At 38.8% G+C, this 20,441-nt stretch overlaps 1 protein-coding gene across 3 annotated transcripts in view; it reads right to left on the bottom strand.

Moving 5' to 3' along the window:
- Positions 1-20,441, bottom strand: part of tbl1xr1a (tbl1x receptor 1a) — a 199,943-nt gene that overhangs the window by 111,861 nt on the left and 67,641 nt on the right. For all 3 annotated transcript variants that reach the window (XM_041210960.1, XM_041210978.1, XM_041210968.1), the window contains exon 2: positions 9,866-9,945. The gene's annotated coding sequence lies outside the window, so the exon portion shown is untranslated. The remainder of the gene's footprint in view (positions 1-9,865; positions 9,946-20,441) is intronic.

The raw sequence follows: 20,441 nt of genomic DNA, 5'->3' as shown, positions 1-20,441 counted from the left end.
CTCCAACAAGAGAATTTTGTCAATTTGTATTTCTTTTTTGAAAAAGGGTTTTAAATATAAGCTATGGGCTAGATATTACACCCAGTCTAGAGTCAAATGAGAAAAGAATATGACATGAGAATGTATTGTTGAACACAAACTACTCATAGCAACTGATGTACCATAAATGAAGGCACAAAGCATTGTGTTTATACAAAAACAAGGTGTGACTTTACACTAGATCGACAGAAAAGACATTGACCAGGACATAAAACTTGTTCATATTAGCAAGCATAAATGCTAATCACGCAAGATTGCTCTAGGAAAAGAACTATAAATTATTTAAAAAAACATAAAATGGCTGGTATGCGAGTTGAAAGTTTAGCTGCAGCTACGCACGGTGATGCTGAAATAAATGAAGTTATTCAAACATCAGTAGCAGCTTTACAATTGTAAAACTACTGCATACTCTCTCATAAAAGCACACTTTGCATAAAAACCTCTTACCATTTCATTTTTTGCCATTCTAAAAATAGCACCAAATCTAAAACTGATAATGAACATTTAAATCTAGGGAAAATTTCTTATCTAACCACCTGAATCAAAACATCCTGTACTTAAGCTCAGGTTCTGCCGTGTAGATGCAGGTTAGAATCAAGCACTAGTATGAGTTCTGAGCATCAAGCTAACAGAGACGAAATGCTAAATAAAAGCTCTTTTATTCATCCAGCCTTTCGTCAGGTTAGCATGTCATTCTTACGTGTATGATGCAAAGGCACTAGTATTGCACTCTTGATTTCACCTTTAAGCCCCAAAAGAAGAAAGCAAATGGTCCCAACCTGGTTGGCACATTTCCACAGGGACATTAAAAAAATGCTTCAACAACTGTAGGCAAGACTGTGGTGGTGGGCCTTTTGCATTAAATCAAAATGAAAATACACCATAAATGATTCGAACAGTTTACATTCCAAAGAAAAAGAACAAATTTTAATTCCTTCTCATTTTCCAATGACTCAGCCAAAATTTAGGGATCTAAAAATCTTTTAAAAAAGGAAAAGACAGTGGTATAGAATTTCATATATTTTTACTGATATCCAAACTGTGCAAAGTTATGCCCCTTTGTTTTCAGGTTCCTTCTGATGCCTACAGCACACTCAACGACAACCTTGTTGTATAAAATGACCCAAATGCAGTAATATTGGAAATATCAAAAAACTGTAGGGCCTGTATTTCCCTCAATGCCATCAAGAGCAATGGTAAAAAGCTGCCACTACTGTCACTTGTAGAAGATTCACCATTTTATGTTCACAGCTTGACTGGGCTCCCAGCATATCCATAAAGAAACAAATAACCTTCATTTACACAGCATCTTTTGTAGTCCTCAGGACTTCATAATTAATGAATAACTTCTGAAGTTATTCAAATACATCAGCCAATTTGCATACAAAAGGTCCTACAAATAACTAAAGAGAACAAGTGGTCAATTAGTCTGTTCTGGTGGCATTGGTTGAAGGATAAGTGTTGGCCATGAACAATTGTCATAATTTTTCACATCCATTTGAACAGGCAGACAGGGTCTCAATTTAAAGTCTCAGCCGAAAGTTGCATCTCCAACAATGCGACACTTCTTCAGTAGTGAAGTATCGACATTAGATTATATGCTCCATCCTGCTATGGGTCTTTGCACTCGAGAGTTGAATCTAGCTGATAATTTCCTTTGTGCTCTTGCCATTACAGCTATACCACATTTAGCACTCCTAATGTATTCCTAAAAAAAATGGCGTATTAAAGAAAAAGTACTAGGTAAACATGTAATAAGGGTGGGTTAAGTCCCTGACCAATAATTTTTACATTAGAAACCTACTGGCTGCCTTGAACCCAACTTGTCCAAAAATCCTCTTACTAAATTACAAATTCTTACCAACTTAATACTTACATCCTACTCACTGCTTCCCACCTCCTGCTCACTGTTTTTCTCTCCCAACTCCCTTGCTCGCAGCTTCCCTCTTGCTGCATCGCTTACTCCCTTACTCACTCCATCTCACTAATTGCCCCTCTTGCTCAGAAAGCCTCAGGAGGGGGACAGTGAGCAAGGCTGCGAATAGGGTGTAACAAATGTTTGGGAGAGGGAAGCAATGAGCAGGATGGTTAGGGGAGGCAGAAAGGGGCAAGCGGCAGGGAGTGAGAGAACAGGGAAAGGCAGCAAGCAAAGCAGTGGTTTGCTTTAGAAAAAGGATTGAGCATGCACAGTAGCCACACTAAAACGAAAATGGAGGCAGTGCTATTCAGGGAACTTCCCTAATTCACCAACCACACTAAAATGAAAACCCACTATTAGAACACACTTTAGAAGAGTCAAATAGACTTGAAACATTACCTCTGTTTCACTCTCCACAGACGCTGCCAGACTTGCTGAATTTTTCCAGCATTTTATGATTTTATTTCAGATTTCCAGCATCTGCAGTATTTTGCTTTTATTATTAAACTGGGGATACCAGTAGTGGCCTATATAGGCCTTTTCATGACATTAGGAAAGGCTGCAGCCTCAGTGATGAATAGCTAGTGCAGATATTCGTAGTATAGATGAAGTGTGTGGCAACAGATGCCTGCACAAAAATTTCACTCAATGAATTGCCTTGGACCCCAAAACATGTAGGGAACTACTTTTATTGATCAACTTATGTATTACAACCTACATTGACACTGGACCCTCAAATTTCCCACATGAAAACAAAGTCATTTGCAAGCACAAACCTATCTGTTATTTACTTTCTGGTTTCTGAATACTAAGGTCAGTTATAGATCACACTGTCACTGCCCTTTCAATACATGAAATGATAAACCATAACACTCATTCACAAAACAGTAAAGTACATCAATGCAGCATTCGATCCACCTGTTCAGACTGAGATACATTGGATTAATAAAGGGAGAAAGAATGTGCCAACAGGAGTACATTCAATTTAACAAGTCACAATACAACATTTTTTAAAATTATGTAAATATATATCTTCCCATTAGGACTGATTTTTGATTTTATAATTCATTTTCACCACCAAGGGGGTCTATTTGCATTGAATTCACAAAAGCAACCTCTCTGATGTTTTGGATTCTAGTACCCTACAGAGACCTACTAACTAGATTGGACATCAATCCTAAACCACATGAGATTATGTAAATTAGTCAAAATAGATTGCTAAACCCAGTGGACCCCAGTGCTGCCAGTCAATCCAACCTCACTAAGGTCTGAGTTGGCTCCTCATTGATGATAGATGAAAGTGGAAATGGTGGGTCCCTACAAGATGAAATGCATCACAATGTGCAAGTACTACTACTATATATTATTTCCCATTAATTGTTCAATGTATTCTAATAGTAGTTGTATTTTATGATTAACTGTAGTTAGGAAAATAGTCCCAGACTATTAGCATGGCCAGAGAAACTCCCATCTCCATGGGTCAACTAGTTTAAGATTTTCACCCAAATCCTCAGTGGGTGAAACAGTTAAAGTCATAAAGCTATTTAAAAGTAATCTCCTAAAATAACAGCACAATTTCTCTAAAAGTAAGCAGTGTTTACCAAGCATATACTAGGTGGCTGCCACCCAAGGAGGGGCCTTTGAATTTCACAGACCATGCCAAGAAAAACCCTTTTACTTACAAACTATTCAACAAAACATGCTGTTGTTTGCTATTCAAAAATCCAGATATAGGACCATTTGAAGTGTATAAAGCCACCTATCTTCAGTGCACTATGAGTAGCCCAATATGTTTTAAAAGTCAATAATGATAAGATGATGGATTTTAAAAAAAGATTTAAAATACCAGTGGTGTCCAGTGACCAGTTTCCCTCTCTTTTCCCAGTCTGAATTTTTTTTTAAAAAACTCAAAAGCTTTCCCTATTTAATCTCTATTTTCTAGCCTTTTCTCTCTTGGAAAAAAATAGCTAATTTTTCTTGTCCACCAGTTAATTTTGGAGGTAGCAGCAATTGCTTTTGGGGGAAGGGAATTGTTTTCACTGGCTTTGAATGCCAGTTTTTATCCTATCAAAATGCATCTGCAACAAAATATTATCTATCGATCAGGTTAATTGTTGATACATTTTTTAGGGTATCAGACAAGCTTCTCAATCTTGATCGCAATCCAGGGACTCTTGCTAGAATGTGCACATGGAGGCTTCAGATGAGCACAGGATCAGGCTTGACTCGAATATCTTTCATGATGAATAACCAAAAGCTAAATATTAACCCACTAGCCGAACTGCAGCCATTTGATTGAGATACTGAAGATCATCCAGCAACTGTCAAGAAGAGGATTTCATGCATGGCAGGAAGAATATTCACAAGAAAAAAGCAATGTTCACTAAGTATTTTAAGTGTATTTTGTCACGAATTTATAGTCAAGTACTGTAAATATGATAGTGTGTGGACAAAAATCAAGGGTTATAAGGTGAATAAGTTTAATTGTAACAAAGCAAATCAAATCTCTTGGCAAGATCCAGCTCTGATTTATTTTAGTACTTGAATACAGGTCAACAGCTGAGCATTGTTGAAGACATCTGTAAATGGACAAACGTCTTACAAAATTGGTAGACTTTGAGCTCCCACAAAAGACTGTAATGGCTTGCCAACTAGACATGGTGACAAAGATTTCACTAAATTTACACTATAATCAATGCCCAAATTGAAAATAATTTTTTTAATTAAATCCCTTCACATTACTTGCTCTCAATAGTTGAAAATAGATACAGTTCTATCCACTTTAGGAATATTTTTAACAATTGTCAATAGAGGAGCTTGTAATGTTTTGTAATTTACAATGGATGATAAATAATGGTAACACATATACCATAAAACGATCTCAGGAAATCCACGTACAAATTCAATGCACTCTTCCATTTGAAAGTTTATGTTTTACAGATCTGAAATAAGCATAATAGTTTCCAGCTCAAATCTTAAACCAAAAACTGAACAAATCGCATCAGTGCCAAATGGCTCACAATTTTTATGGTCTGACATTTATTTCATGAACTCAAGAGTGCAACATTTTCTCCAGCTTCAAAGCCTTCTCTTATATCTCTAGCCACCCAGGTGGTCACTCCGCCTAACAACTGTTCATTATATTTCCAATGGTAGAACGGTCATAGAATCAGATATCCTGGTGTTACTTTCTGAAACTTCTCCCTTAACCGTCTCCACCTTGCTACTCTCCAATTTTTAAACGCCTCCTCCAAACTTTTTGGCCGTGCTATCAGTCACCTCTCCTGACAACTGCTCAGTAATTTGTAGTGCCTTGTAACATTTTCTGGACAAATGTGCTATATATTGAGGGATTAAATTTTTGGCTCACTGCATTGCCACATATTGATTGTGAAAGCTATAATGATGTTACATATTTATTTCACAATTATACAATAGGGCTTAACATTAGAATTAAAACTAAGTCATTCACAAAAAGGGTAAAGGAAACCTGGAACATTCTCTCACTCAAAAGCTGTTGGGTTAGGTCATTTGGGAGATTCAAAATTGAGATAGACAGATTTTTGTTAGGCAAGGAGATTAAGAGATATGGAGTGATGATGGGTAAATGGAGCAAAGTGCAGATAGCCAGGATTGAATCGAATGGTAGAACAGGTTTGCAGTGCTGAATGGTCTACTCTAGCCCTATGTGCTGAAAAATAATAAAAACTAAGAGTGTTGTAAGATTTGTGTTACATAAAAATGGAAAGAACTAGTTGTTGGCTGAGGTTAATTTTATATTACACCACTACACTTATGTCCACTTTCATTTGCAAAGGCACTAAGTGTACATGCATGTACAATGTATTCAATAAAGCCAGGAAGCATTACATATTCACTTAAGACTTTTCCATGCCTTTTGAGCAATCTTAGCTAACAACTATTGTGTGACCTTTCAAACCAAATGACCTTTTTAAGCAGATCATTGCTTAGTGATCATAATCATTCAAATCACACTGCCCATTACCAATCTCAAGCATTTAAATTTGTTAAAAGTTTAAAGGCTGTAATTCTGAATGACATTTTGAGCATATTGAAAACATTTCATACTTGTTACTTACCAAACCTCCAGAGCATATCAAGCCCAGTATGCTGCAATCAACATTGTCCATGGTTCAATATTCCTTAGCCCGGGTATAACGCATTATTGCTGACCTTCCCTAATTACTATGTTGAGTAGTTCCGTTTTGTAAACATGAAAACAGGACTTATCCATGTCACTAAACTCCACAACAATAGTAATTGTGGAGCAATGTCATTCTTATATGCAATGCTTGCAGCGGCTGCCTGCCAACTGCTGTGGGGCAGGGGGTGGGCTACGAGGGAAAGGTAAGCAGGTGTGCTTTTGGTCTGGTTTAGCCATCACGTAAGCAGAGCCTTGTGTTACTTCAATTCTTAAAATCTACCGATTATATATTTTTCACATCAAATTTTAGAAATCACAATATATTATTTAATTTAATTTAAAATAGAGCACTTGGCCTATTCTGAAAAGGATTACTTTGCTTAAAAGAAGAAAGATATTACGGAAACCTGTCTAGTGATAGGGTTTTAGGAAGCAGCCAACAACCAGTTTCCTACAATGCTATTGAATGCATAGACACAAGTTAATTGAATCAGCACTTCTCTCATACTTTGAGATGATACTTGCATTACTACACTGGTGTCAAGCTATCCATTGAGAACAGCCTAGCTACTTGATATGCAACTCATGTGTCAAAGCCAATCTAGCAGAAAACCGGAAGTCTGAGATCTATATGAGGTGATAAAAATAGCAACATGATTGTCTGCCTATTGCAAAAGAACTGATTTGATCAGAGATGTTGTCAGCCAGCTAACCTGCAATTTCCCTGCTTCAGCTTTTTCTTCCAATTGTAATAATGAGACAAGATCAGGGAAGAAAAGCAGCGCTACTGTTGTGTTAATCAAAACCTGAGAGAGAAGGTTTTGAATCAAGATTTCGAGCACCGTTATTTTTTGAGAACTTTAAAAAAATGATAAAGCAAATATTGTTTTATTTCTTCTGCTTCTATTTTCTGTTATTAAAAGCCACATAAATAAATTTGACAACTGGGGTTAGCTTGAATGATAGTTTGATGGTGATTTCCTATTTCAGAGTGAATGGAAATGCACAATGGGCAGTGTATGCATCCTCCAGTGTAAATTATCACAGCAAAAAGGCAAATGTTGATCTTGTGAATGTTACTCCCAAAAGATGCATATAATTCAAGTTTCAAATCATGACAGATACAGCCTGTCAGTGCATTGCTGGGAACGTGAGTTGTAGTTACAACCCTCAATTATGGGAATTTGACATGATTTATGGTTTTTCCAACAAAGGAGATAACATCTAGATCTATTGCTTAATTGCTCATAGCTACGTTAACTTCTGGCCAATCACTTCATTGCGCTGAAGTAAATTAAGTGCTCATCACTAGGCCATTTGGCAGAGTATTTGCAACTGATAAATCTAGTGTAAGTGTGCCTTGTGGGACACCAGAAACTCCAAAATTCATAGCATCTAAATACTCCAAAAGTGCGTTTTTGTGCTCTAGACATTTAGTACTCCAACAATTATATTGCTGTTCTGCATAGGCATTATCACAATGGAAAACATTACCAAGAATCCCCCAAGTTCCAAGTTCTCTGATCTATCTGTATAAAAAAACCCTTCAAATTTATGCACACACTTCCTGTTTACAAAATCTTGCTTTCTGTTGTCAACTTCTTCCATTATAAATGTCCCTGTTTAAAATGAAAGCAGCAAGCAGTCAACACTTTCTTGTTAGAAGCCAAGTATAAAAAGAAACCAGTTTCACTTATTCTAACTATGAAACCTTGCTGCACTGTAATTGCACCCTCTTGTCAGTAGGGGCATTGTAGCACCTCAGTTCTGAATTTCTTTGTTCTTCAACTTGTATTACACAGAAACACTCTTGGTCAAACTAATTCCAGCTCTCTGCAGCACAAATTGCTCAGTTCTGTTATTTAATAAATATAAAATCAAAATCTTATTTAACAGTAGGACAAAATGTAAAATGAAGTCTGAATTATCCCTCATCCCAGACACCAGAAAACTACATTTAGTCATGATTTTCTGTGTACAATGTCATAGATTCATTTATTCTTTCACATGATGTGGACATCGCTGGCTAGGACCAGCATTTGTTGCCCACCCCTAATTGCCCTTGAGGTGGTGAGCCACCACCTTGAGCCGCTGCAGTCCACATGGTGTTGGCACACTCATAGCGCTGTTAGGAAGGGACTTCCAGGATTTTGACACAGCGATGGTGGAGAAACGGTGGTATAGTTCCAAGTAAGGATGGTGTGTGGCTTGGAGGGGAACTTACAGGTGGTGTTCCCTTGCTGCCTTTGCCCTTCCAAGTGGTAGAGGTCAAGGTTTGGAAGGTGCTGTCAAAAGAGGCTTGACGAGTTGCTGCAGAGGGTGCGTCATTGGGGGAGGGAATGAATATTTATACAATCAAGCTGTGACATTATACAATCAAGCTGGCTACTTTGTCCTGGATGCTGTTGAGCTTCTTGAGTGTTGTTGGAGCTGCATTCATCCAGGCAAATGGAGAGTTTTTCATCACACTCCTGACTTGTGCCTTATAACTGGTGGACACGCTTTGTGGGGGGCGGGGCAGGAGGCGAGTTGCTCGCTGCAGAATTCCTAGCCACAGTAGTTATATAGCTGGTCAGTTCAATTTCTGGTCATTGGTAACCCCCAGGATGTTGTTAGTGAGGGATTAATCAATGGCATTGCCATTGAATGTCACGGTGAGCTAGTTACATTCTCTCTTGTTGGAGGTGGTGATTGCCTGGCACTTGTGTGGCACAAATGTTACTTGCCACTTGTCAGCTCAAGCCTGACTGGTGTCCAGGTTTTGCTGCCTACGGACATGGATTGCTTCCGGCTCGAGGGGCCGAATGGCATGTTCCTGCTCCTATTTCCAATGTTCACTATGACTCATTGCAAATCGAACGGAACACTGTGCAATCAGCAAACATCCCCACTTCTGACTTTACGATGGAGGGAAGGTCACTGATGAAGCAGCTGAAGATGGTTAATAGTACTTGTTTTGATTAATTTTTGTACAGTAAATGTTGTTTAAAACATGAAATCATACAATCTTCAAACTTCAGTCAATAATCACCTACAGAATTTGTGTGTTTCATAGTTAGAATAAGTGAAACTGGTTTCTTTTTATACTTGGCTTCTAACAAGAAAGTGTTGATGATCCAATTTTCCCCAGGGTTGCTATATTTTTGAAAGCAGTTGTTATTTGAAAACTAGAGCATAACATACCAAACAAACTACTCGAGGCTTTTCCTGTTGGCCAGCACTTAACAAATAAATCCATTCAGCAAAAATTTTGGTCACATAAAATAATTGCTTTGACTTTTCATTATGTATTAAAGTAGTTGGTCCTTATTACTTACTTGAAACAGTTCAAGACTCTGGCACCAAGAGAGGTGGTTGGTTGATGGTTGTTAAAAATATAGTACAATTTTAATGACTTATTACTTATAAGGTTTCACTAGCTATTTAAAAACATTAAAGCAAAAATAATTTTATTACATTTTTAATGGGGAATCTACAATCATAAATGAAAAGACAATGCTAAAGATTAATGCGGCAAAGACATACTTTACGTGCTTTAGACTTTGGTTGATTCTTTTAATGTGGGCAATATTCCATTGTAGACACACCCCTGTCAAGTTTGAGTCAATGAACCACCAGCTTTTGATTTTAAATCATGATAGTACAAGGTCTTTAAATTAGTACATGGGTGTTCTCAAACATCACCTTATGGTGGGCTACTGCTGTAGCTATTATAAGAAAATAATGCAAAAATACAAACTTACTAGCTTCAAACACTGACTGTGCGAAATCTCAGGTCCAGCAAAGGGTGTAATGATGTCAGTACTTAACAACACTGCAGAACCTGTACAAAGATAAAATAATTTTATAAATATGGCTTGCTCTAAAAATAATAAACTTTAACTTAACTTTTGTTAACCAAACTAGGTCTACTATTTAATACAGAGAAGCACAATGGAACAAATTTTGGCCACAGAGAATTGCTTACAGTACTACCAGTGCTTAGAAAAAGAGAGTCAGTATCTTGGCAATGGGAAAAAATTGAGGAAATAGAACACTGAGGAAAGGGGAGGAAAAGAAAAATATTGTCTTTAATCTTTCCTTAGATATAATCTGCAAATGTCATGTATCATGACAATTGGTATACAGCAGATAGCACACAAAATATAAAATATCCAAGTTTTAGCAGCAATACAAAATGCATCCTAGTTTCACTTTTGATAACTAAAAAGCTCCAAACCAGCTGTCTGCATTTCCATTAAACCACACCACCACCCCCCCCACCACACAACCTCACATCAGAGAAACTAATCCAAACATCACTATTAACTTACCTCTACAATAAATCACAATATCAAAATTAATATATTTTCATGACAACCCCCTCCTTCCTGGAAAATGAACTGTCATTATTTAAAAAGATGGCTTCATTTTCTTAACCCATCTTACATTATCTCATATACTTATCTATATACTCTCACTATTACATTACCAGCTGCATGCATTAACATAATATATATATACACAAATCCTTGGTATCAACAGAAATCATTCCAGTCCAGTGTCCATGTTTTTAAATGTCCAATTTTCCCTTTTCAGCTTCAAACTCTTAACAATGCATCTGCAATTAGATTTTCTCGACCAGCCATAGTTATAATCTGTAGATTAAATCGTTGCAGTAAAAAATTCCATCTGAACAGCCTTGCACTTTTGTCTCAAAATTTGTCCAGAAACTTTAAAGGATTGTAGTCTGTATAAACAGTTGTTTCTGACAAATTGTTTGCAATGTAAATCTCAAAATGCCGCAATGCTAACACCAGACCCAATGTCTCTTTTCAATCATTGAATATCCTCTCTGTTGCACATTCAACTTCCATGAAAAGTACCCTATCAGTTTCTCAATTCCAGTATCAGCATCTTGTAACAATATGGTCCCAATGCCTACATCGCTTGCGTCAACAGCTAACTTAAATTGCTTGGCATAATTGGGTACTCCAAATCTGATTTGTAGCCAATTCAGTTTTCAAAATGTCAAATGCCTTCTGACACTCCTGTGTCCATTGAAACTTCTTGTTCTTTTTTAATAGTTCAGTTAATGGAACAACCACACTGCTAAAATTTGGTACAAATTTCTGATGAAACCCACTCATGCCCAGAAATCACAAAACTTTTCGTTTTGTTGTAGGCACAGAGAAATCCACGATGGCCTTAACTTTCACATCTCTTGGAGCCATGTTACCATGTCCAATGGTATAGCCTAGATACGTAACTTACGCTTTTGCAAATGCACTTTTAGCCAAGTTCGTCACCAAATTAGCTTCTTGTAATTGACAAAACAATTCTTCCAAATGTTGTAAGTGCTCCTCCGACGTCTGACGAAAACTATCAAATCGTTAATATAAACAACACAATTGCTCAATCCCCAATTACTTTGTCGGTCAGTCTTTGAAATGTTGCAGGCACATTTTTCATACCAAATGGCATGACCTTAAACTGATATAGTCCACTGGCGTCACAAAAGCCAATATCTCCTTTGCTTATTCCAATAACAGTACTTGCCGATATCCTCTTAGCAAGTCAATCTTTGTGATAAATTTTGATTGCATTGAGAAAGTGGAACAATCTTCCAACCATGGTATAGGATATGAATCTGCTTTTGTCACCACATTCACCTTTCGATGGTCAACACACGGTCTTTATGTTCCATCGGTTTTGGTACTAGCACAATAGGTGAGCTCCAGTTACTGCAACTAGACTCAATGATGTCATTTTGAAGCACAAATTCAATTTCTTTCTGTACTTGTGAAAATTTTGCCAGATTTAATCTATAAGGGTGTTGCCTTATCAAAGATGAAACTTCCACACACACATCATGTATAGTTAAATTTGTCCTCCCCTGCTTATTTCCACAAATAGCTTTGTGTGACTGTAATAGCTTCTCCAAATCACTTTAACACTTGTCTGGAAGGTAACTCAATATTGCATTTAAATTTTCAAGTACCCCTTCATTATCCAATTTGTTTAGAGGAAAATCAATTTCAGAATCCTACATTTCTACCTCTTTCTCTACCACCACTAACACCTCCTTTTGGTCCTTTTGCCTGTCAAAGTACTTTTCAAAATGTATTTACATGACACACCCTCTGCTTCTTTCTTCTATCTGGAGTACTTATTAAATAATTTATTTCATTCTGCTTCTTTTCAAACCTGTAAGGCCCATTAAACCTTGCCTTTAACGACTCACCCAGTACTGGTAACAGAACTAGCACTTTTCCTCCAGCAACAAAACTACGAGCTGTAGTTTCCTGTCTGCCTTCACTTTCATCACTTGCTGTGATATCTTTAAATGTTTCCTAGCTACCTCACATGCTCTGTCCAATCTTTCTATGAAGTTTGATACATAATCCAGGAGAGTAGTTTCTGAATTTTAACCCACCAATTTTTCATGAATCAATTTCAGTGATTCCCTTACCTCATGGCCATAAACAAGTTCAAAAGGACTAAAACCAGTTGTTGCATTAGGTGCATCCCTAACAGCAAATAACAGGAATGGAATTCCCCTATCCCCTTACCTCTATCTGTGGATAATCGTGACTATACGTCCTCATCATAGTTTTTAAAGTTTGATGCCATCTTTCCAAAGCCCCTTGTGACTCAGGATGGTAAGCTGTTAATTTAAATTGTTTTATCCCCAAACTGTTCATTACTTCCTTAAACAGCTGTGACATGAAACTTGAACCCTGATCAGATTTGTATTTCCTTTGGTAAACCATATCTTGTTCAACTCTTCCACAATTCTCTTTGTTGTAATATTTCTCAAAGGTATCACTTCAGGGAACCTTGTAGGCACATCCATCATTGTCAGTAAGTACTGACTTCCCTTTTTAGTCTTAGGGAGGGGTCCTACACAATCAATGACCCTACTAAAAGGTTCTTCAAATGCTGAATTCGAAATTAAAGGTGCTTGTAGTTTCCTTATCACCTGACCTGTGTGACATGCTCTACAAAATTTCACTACATCTCTATGTAATCCAGGCCAATAAAAATGTTTTTGTATTTTCACCTGTGTCTTTCTGATTCTTAAATGTCACCCAATTGAAATTTCATGAGCTATCCTCAGGATGTCATTTCTATATCCAAATGGATATCTCATTGCACTTCAATCTCATGCACTTCCCTCCAGCTTTCATTTGCTCAAACATGATGCGGCCGCCATATTCCCATTAAAACATTACCCTTAAGGTAATAACATTCTGGAATGCATTCTGTCTCTGTTTCTGAGAAAGCCATTTGATATAACCGTCTTATTTGCATATCCTTTTTCTGTAACTCTACCAACTGCCTTGAGCTAAATACCTCAGCTGCATTTATCTTCCATTCTTTCTTCTTGAACAATGTTATCAAAACCAGTGTCAGCTAATTGTTCTTCCACACCTTCACCCTGCCTTTTAACTTCCTGATCTTCCTGCTTGAACCTGTGAGCCTGTGATCTTGTTCTCACACAATCTGGAAACAATCCAGGATACTCTCTCTGGAACACCGAAGACACTTCTACAGGCTGCTCAACTACCCCATAGGCATCACCGACATCTGGGACCCAGCTATATCATTACCTAAAATAAACTGAACCTCTGCAATGTTTCCACTACTCCAACAATCACCTCACCTGTTTTCAACTTACCCTTTAAATGTACCTTCCACAATGGAATAGCTTTAGCACCTCCAACAACCAACAACGGCTTCACGGTCATCATTAGACTTTTAATTCCAGATTTTTATGGAATTCAAATTCCACCATCTGCCGTGGCAGGATTTGAACCCGGGTCCCCAACCCGGCATCGACCAAGGGACCGGTAACGACAATGGCAAAATTAGCCCTGCAAGTCCACGTTACTAACTTCTGAGGTCTAGTGCCAAAATTGGGAGAGCTGTCTCACAGACTAGTCAAGCAACAGCCTGACATAGTCATCCTCATGGAATCATATCTTGCAGATAATATCCCAGACACCACCATCACCATCCCTGGTTATGTCCTGTCCCAACAGCAGGATAGGCCCAGCAGAGGTGGCGGCAAAGTGATATACATTCTGGTGGGAGTTGCCCTGGGAGTCCTCAACATCAACCTCAACATCCGGACCCCATGAAGTCTCATGGCATCAGGTGAAACATGGGCAAGGAAACCTCCTGCTGATTACCACATACCGCCTTCCCTCAGCTGATGAATCAGTACTCCTCCATGTTGAACACCACTTGGAGGAAGCACTGAAGGTGGCAAGGGCACAGAATGCACTCTGGGTGGGGGATTTCAATGTCCATCACCAAGAGTGGCTCAGGAGCACCACTACTAACCGAGCTGGCCAAGTCCTAAAGCACAAAGCAACTAGATTGGGTCTGCAGCAGGTGGTGAGGGAACCGACAAGAGGGGAAAAACATACTCGACCTTATCCTCACCAACCTGCCTGCCACAGACACATCTGTCCAAGACAGTATCAGTAGAAGAGGCCCCCGCACAGTCGTTGTGGAACGAAGTCCCATCTTAGCATTGAGGATACCCTTCATTGTGTTGTGTGGCATTACCACCATGTTAAATGGGATAGATTTCAAACAGATCTAGTAATTCAAGACTGGGCATTCATGAGGCGCTGTGGGCCATTAGCAGCAGCACTGTGCTCAAACACAATCTGTAACCTCATGGCCCAGCATATCCCTCATTCTACCATTACTATCAAGTCAGATGATCAACCCTGGTTCAAAGAAGTGTGCAGGAGGGGATGCCAGGAGCAGCACCAGGGATACCTAAAAATGAGGTGTCAACCTGGTGAAACTATAACTTGCATACCGAACAGCATAAACAGCAAAAATAAAAATAGCTGGAAAAACTCAGCAGGTCTGACAGCATCTGTGGAGAGGAATCCAGTTAACATTTCGAGTCCGTATGACTCTTCATCAGAACTGAGGAAAAATAGATGCTGTAAGGCCTGCTGAGTTTTTCCAGCTATTTTTATTTTTGTTTCAGAGTTCCAGCATCCACAGTATTTTGCTTTTAGCATAAACAGCAAACTGAGTGTCAGCGGGCAACTTATCGATAGCATGATTGATGACCCCTTCCATCACCTTACTGATGAGGAAGTGTAGACTGAGGGGCGGTAATTGGCTGGGTTGGATTTGTCCTGCTTTTTGTGTATAGCATTATTTCACAGCTGATATTTCAGATTGCCGGGTAGATGCCAGCATTGTAGCTGTACTGGAACAGTTTGGCTAGGGGCGCAGCAAGTTCACAAGTTAGTCCTATTGCAGAATATTGTTAGTTTCTTGATATAACATGGAGTGAATCAAATTTGCTGAAAACTGGCATCTGTGTTACTAGGGATTTCGGGGGTGGGGGGAGGCCACCATGGCACGCCTGTCTGAAAATTGCTATGAATGTTTCGGTGATGTGCTGGGCTCCTCAATCATTGAGGATTCCCCTCCAGTGAGTTGTTTAATTGTCCACCCCATTCACCACCATCTGCCATGGTGGGATTTGAACCCAGGTCCCCAGCTCATCACCCTGGATCTCTGGATTAGAGTCCAGTGACAGTACCACTATGCCACTGCCTCCCCCTATAATGCTACCTACCATCCTGCAGACTTATGGAAAAATCACGTACGTGATTTACATTTCAGCCATGGTATAGTATCCACGTTAAGTGGGTGGCAATGTCATTCAAGTTTAGTTTAGAACATGGCAAAAGTAGCTTAATGGTTATACTTAGATGGTTCAAAAACTATTTCAACTTACATTCAAACATGTATCAGCCAAGAAAGTGCTTCATGTGCAGCCCTCAAATTTAAATTCAGCAACTATTAATAGAAAAGTTTGCTTCCTACTTTTAAGGACAAAAATTCTAACCCCACCCTTACTCAAACACTTTTAAACCAAGAACATAGCACGGAACAGATATTCAGTAAAGAATAAATGGACATAAATATCAACTGAAAAATACTGACCAATCATCTACATAAACACAGGCATGGACTGCTTGGGCCAAATGGCCTGGTTCTGTGCTGCATATCCTATGCAATTCCAATGTAATAGAGTTACATGGCTGGCAGCCAGTAACCAGTGGAGTTCCACAAGGCTTATTGTTGGACCACCATTAGGTTTAATTTTCTATTAATTTAGGAGAAAGAAGTGTTCAAAATGCCCACATTTTTAAATACCACCAAATTGGGAGCAATGGCAAACAAATAATGTAAATGCACATAAACCGAAATAACTCTTAACAAGCTCAATAAGTGGAGAAGTGGCAGATAATCATTCATATTTTCTATATTGAATTGTGAGCAGATGGAAGGTTATGCGGAAAATGTGCTAAATGGGAATTTACTGGAGGATAGAAATCATGGTGTTTGAGTGGCCACTAAACCCATCAGCACAATGTCATTAGGCTGATGCATAGCAAGGAACACAATATTTATATCAATAGAAGTCATTTTAAACCAGTTCTGGCCCTGGTGGAACCACATCTGGAATATTGCATGCAGTTTTGGTGTCCTTATTTCAAACAGGATATTCAGTTATTAGAGGCATTGGAGAAGGGTTACACAGTTGATCCCAGAACATAAGGAAATGATGTTTGAGGAATGATGAAATATTCTGCATCTTTTCTCTCTTGAAATTAGAAGATTGAGTGGGGCATGATAGTCATATTTAAAATTATGAAAGGTTTAGGCAAATTGAATCCATGCAAACTTCACCGTTGTATACAAAATTTACGCATAATGGAGTCTTATTGGTTCTCAGTGGTATTGAAGAGAAACAGGAGTCAAACAGTTGCCACTCAGATTTAAATTCAGCAACTATTAATAGAGAAGTTTGGATCTTACTTTTAAGGAAAAAATTCTAACCCCACCCTTACTCAAACACTTTTAAACCAAGAATATGGCACAGAACAGACATTCAATAAAGATTAAATGGATATAAATATCAACTGAAAAATACAACATTATAATAGATTCTTGACCAATCATCTACACAAACACAGGCATGGACTGCTTGGACCAAATGGCCTGGTTCTGTGCTGTATATACTAGTACAGTGCAATTCCTATGTAATAGACAGTTATGGAGCTGGCAGCCAGTGACCTGTGGAGTTCCACAAGGCTTATTGTTGGGCCACTGTTGGGTTTAATTTTTTATTAATTTAAAAAAAGTGTTCAAAATGCCCACATTTTCAAATAACACCAAATTGGGAGCAATGGCAAACAATTAACGTAAATGCACACAAATTGGCGTTCTTTTTTCTCTGCAAGGCTGGAAGAGAGTGTTCTTTCAGTATTCCTGGTTTAACTATGGATTTCTTGCAACTGCTGACTTACTCTCCTCTATTCTTTGCATTTTCCTGCCTTTTTCCTTGTATGAAGATTGGATTTTTTACCATCTTAGCTATTTTCTTAATATACTTCCATTATATCACAAAAATGATCTTTTACATAATCTAACAATTTTTTGCTTTTCTGTTGGGCAAATTGCAGGTCAATTGACCCATTAACTTCCTCTCTGTAATTTCAATACCTGTGCATCTGCTCTCCATGTTATACTTTTTCTAACCTTACTAAAAGGTTTACTTACCTATCCAAAACTTATATTTGTCTTTTTTTAATTCCTGATACTTGCGACACTTTGCTTTTGGGCTTTTTTGAAAAACATGACCTAGTATGTAGATAATATGAGGGTAAATGCTTTGCTTCCTACTGCACATGTAATATAATGGGAGACAGAATATAAATACACCACTGGAAACGCTCAAAGGAGGTCTTTCCAAGATTTTTTTTTTTGAAAAACCAAATCCAGGCAGAAAAACCCAATACCTGGTTTGATCAGGGTATATTTAGTGCCACAACTGTATCTAACTTCAATCCTGTATTTGGAGTCACGTTTCCTTAATGATCTTTCTTAACATGAAAGAGATATAGATCTGAACAGTCTTACCATAACAAACTTAGCAAACCTCTAAATGTCTAGGGGTAGGCAACGGCATAGTGGTATTGTTGCTGGACTGGTAATCCAGAGGCCCAGGGGATTGCTCTGAGAGAATCTAACCATTGCCCCTTGACAATCAATGACATTACGATCGCTGAATCCTGGAGTAACAACATCCTGGGGTTGCCACTGACCAGAAACTGAACTAGACTAGCCATATAAATACGGTGGCTACAAGAGCAAGTCAGAGGCTAGGAATCCTGTGACGATTAACTCACCTCCTGACTCCCCAAAGCCTGTCCACCATCTATAAGGTACGAAGCAGGAGTGTGATGGAATACTCTCCACTTGCCTGGAAGAGCGTAGCTCCAACAACACTCAAGAAGCTTGACACCATCCAGGACAAAGCAGCCCACTTGATTGGCACCCCTTCCACAAACATTTGCTGCCTCCACCACTGATGAACAGTGGCAGCAGTGTGTACCATCTACAAGATGCACTGCAGAAACTCACCAAGGCTCCTTAGACAGCATCTTCCAAACCCAGGACCACTACAATCTAGAAGGACAAGGGCAGCAGATAGATGGGAGCACCAATACCTGGAAGTTCCCCTCCAAGTCACTCACCATCCTGACTTGGAAATATATCGCTGTTCCATCACTGTCACTGGGTCAAAATCCTGGAACTCCCTTCCTAACAGCACTGTGGGTGTATCTATACCGTATGGACTGCAGCCGTTCAAGAAGGCAGCTCACCACCACCTTCTCAAGGGCAATTAGGAATGGGCAATAAATGCTGGCTTAGCCAGTGATTCCCATATTCCATAAATGAATATATTAAAAAATGAGAATTCCACCAAGCAATAACCCTTCTTAAAGCCAGAAATGAATATGCTCAGTAGTACAATGTCACATCAACATGAGTAACATTGGCATTTATTGTTCATCACCCCTACTGTCCTCAAAGTTGATGGTGAGCCTTCTCATTGAACCATCACCATTCATCCAAATTCCTAACCAAGTCAATAAGTTACCCTCAATTAGTTAACAGTTTACTAGGAACTTTATCAAATCCCTTCTGGAAGACCATATAAATAACATTCACAGACATTCCTCTGTCTGCTACTTTAGTCCGCACATCCAAAAATTCAAATCAGATCAGTCAGGCATGACCTACCCTTAACAAATCCTTGTTGGTTCTCTCTGATCAGCTGAAAATTTTCAAGGTGTTCATTCACTTTATCCTTAATTATTGACTCTAGCAATTTCCCAATATATGCTAGACTAACTGGTTTGTCTAATTGCCTAGTTTCCTCTTGCCTTTCTTAAATAACAGAGCTGCATGCAAATAAAGGAATGTTCCCAAATTAACTATAATTTTCCAAAATTCTGACAAGTGCAATATGCTTAAACATTTCCTTTAAAACCATGGAATGGGAAGCATGTGGTCCTGGGAATTTGTCACTCTGTAGTGCCATCATTTTCTTCACTACTGCTATTTTACCTACAACAGTTTTGTTGAACACCCTACCTTAGTTTAATATTAGTTTCTTTGGGATGCCCACAAAAAGCAGGACAAATCCAACCCGGCCAATTGCCACCCCATCAGTTTACTTTTGATCATCAGCAAAGTGACGGAAGAAGTTGTCAACAATGCTATTAAGCAGCATTTACGGAGCAACAACCTGCTCACTGATGTTCAGTTTGTGTTCTGCCAGGGCACTCCACTCCTGACCTCATTACAGCCTTGGTCCAAACAAGGTCAAAAGAACTTAAAGCAAGAGGAGAGGTGAGAGTGACTGCCCTTGACATCAAGGGAGCATTTGACCAAGTATGGTGTCAAGGTGCCCTAGTAAAACTGAAGTCAATGGGAATCAGTGGGAAAACTCTCCACTGGTTAGAGTCCTACCTAACACAAAAGGTGAAGACTGTGGTTGTTGGAGGTCAATGATCTCAGTCCTACAGGGTAGCATCCTAGGCCTAACCGACTTCAGCTGCTTCATCACTGACCTTCCCTCCATTATAAGATCATAAGTGGGGAAGTTCGTTGATGACTACACTATGTTCAGCACCATTTGCAACTCCACAGATACTGAAGCAGTCCGCGTCTGTATGCAGCAAGTCCAGGACAATGTTCAGGCTTGGAGTGATAACTGGCAAGTTCCCCTCCAAGCCACACACCATTCTGACTTGGAAATATATCACCTTTCCTTCAGTGTTGCTAGGTCAAAATCCTGGAACTCTTTCTTTACAGCAGTGTGTGTGTACCTATACATGTACTGCAGCAATTCAAGAAACCAGCCCACCACCACCTTCTCAAGGGTGCTTAGAGATTGGCAATAAATGCTGGCCTAACCATGAATGGCCATATCCTGTG

Source organism: Carcharodon carcharias, chromosome 2 (assembly GCF_017639515.1).
Source record: "Carcharodon carcharias isolate sCarCar2 chromosome 2, sCarCar2.pri, whole genome shotgun sequence".
In the NCBI taxonomy this organism is placed as follows: domain Eukaryota; kingdom Metazoa; phylum Chordata; class Chondrichthyes; order Lamniformes; family Lamnidae; genus Carcharodon; species Carcharodon carcharias.
This window is presented reverse-complemented; position numbering and strand designations above follow the sequence as displayed.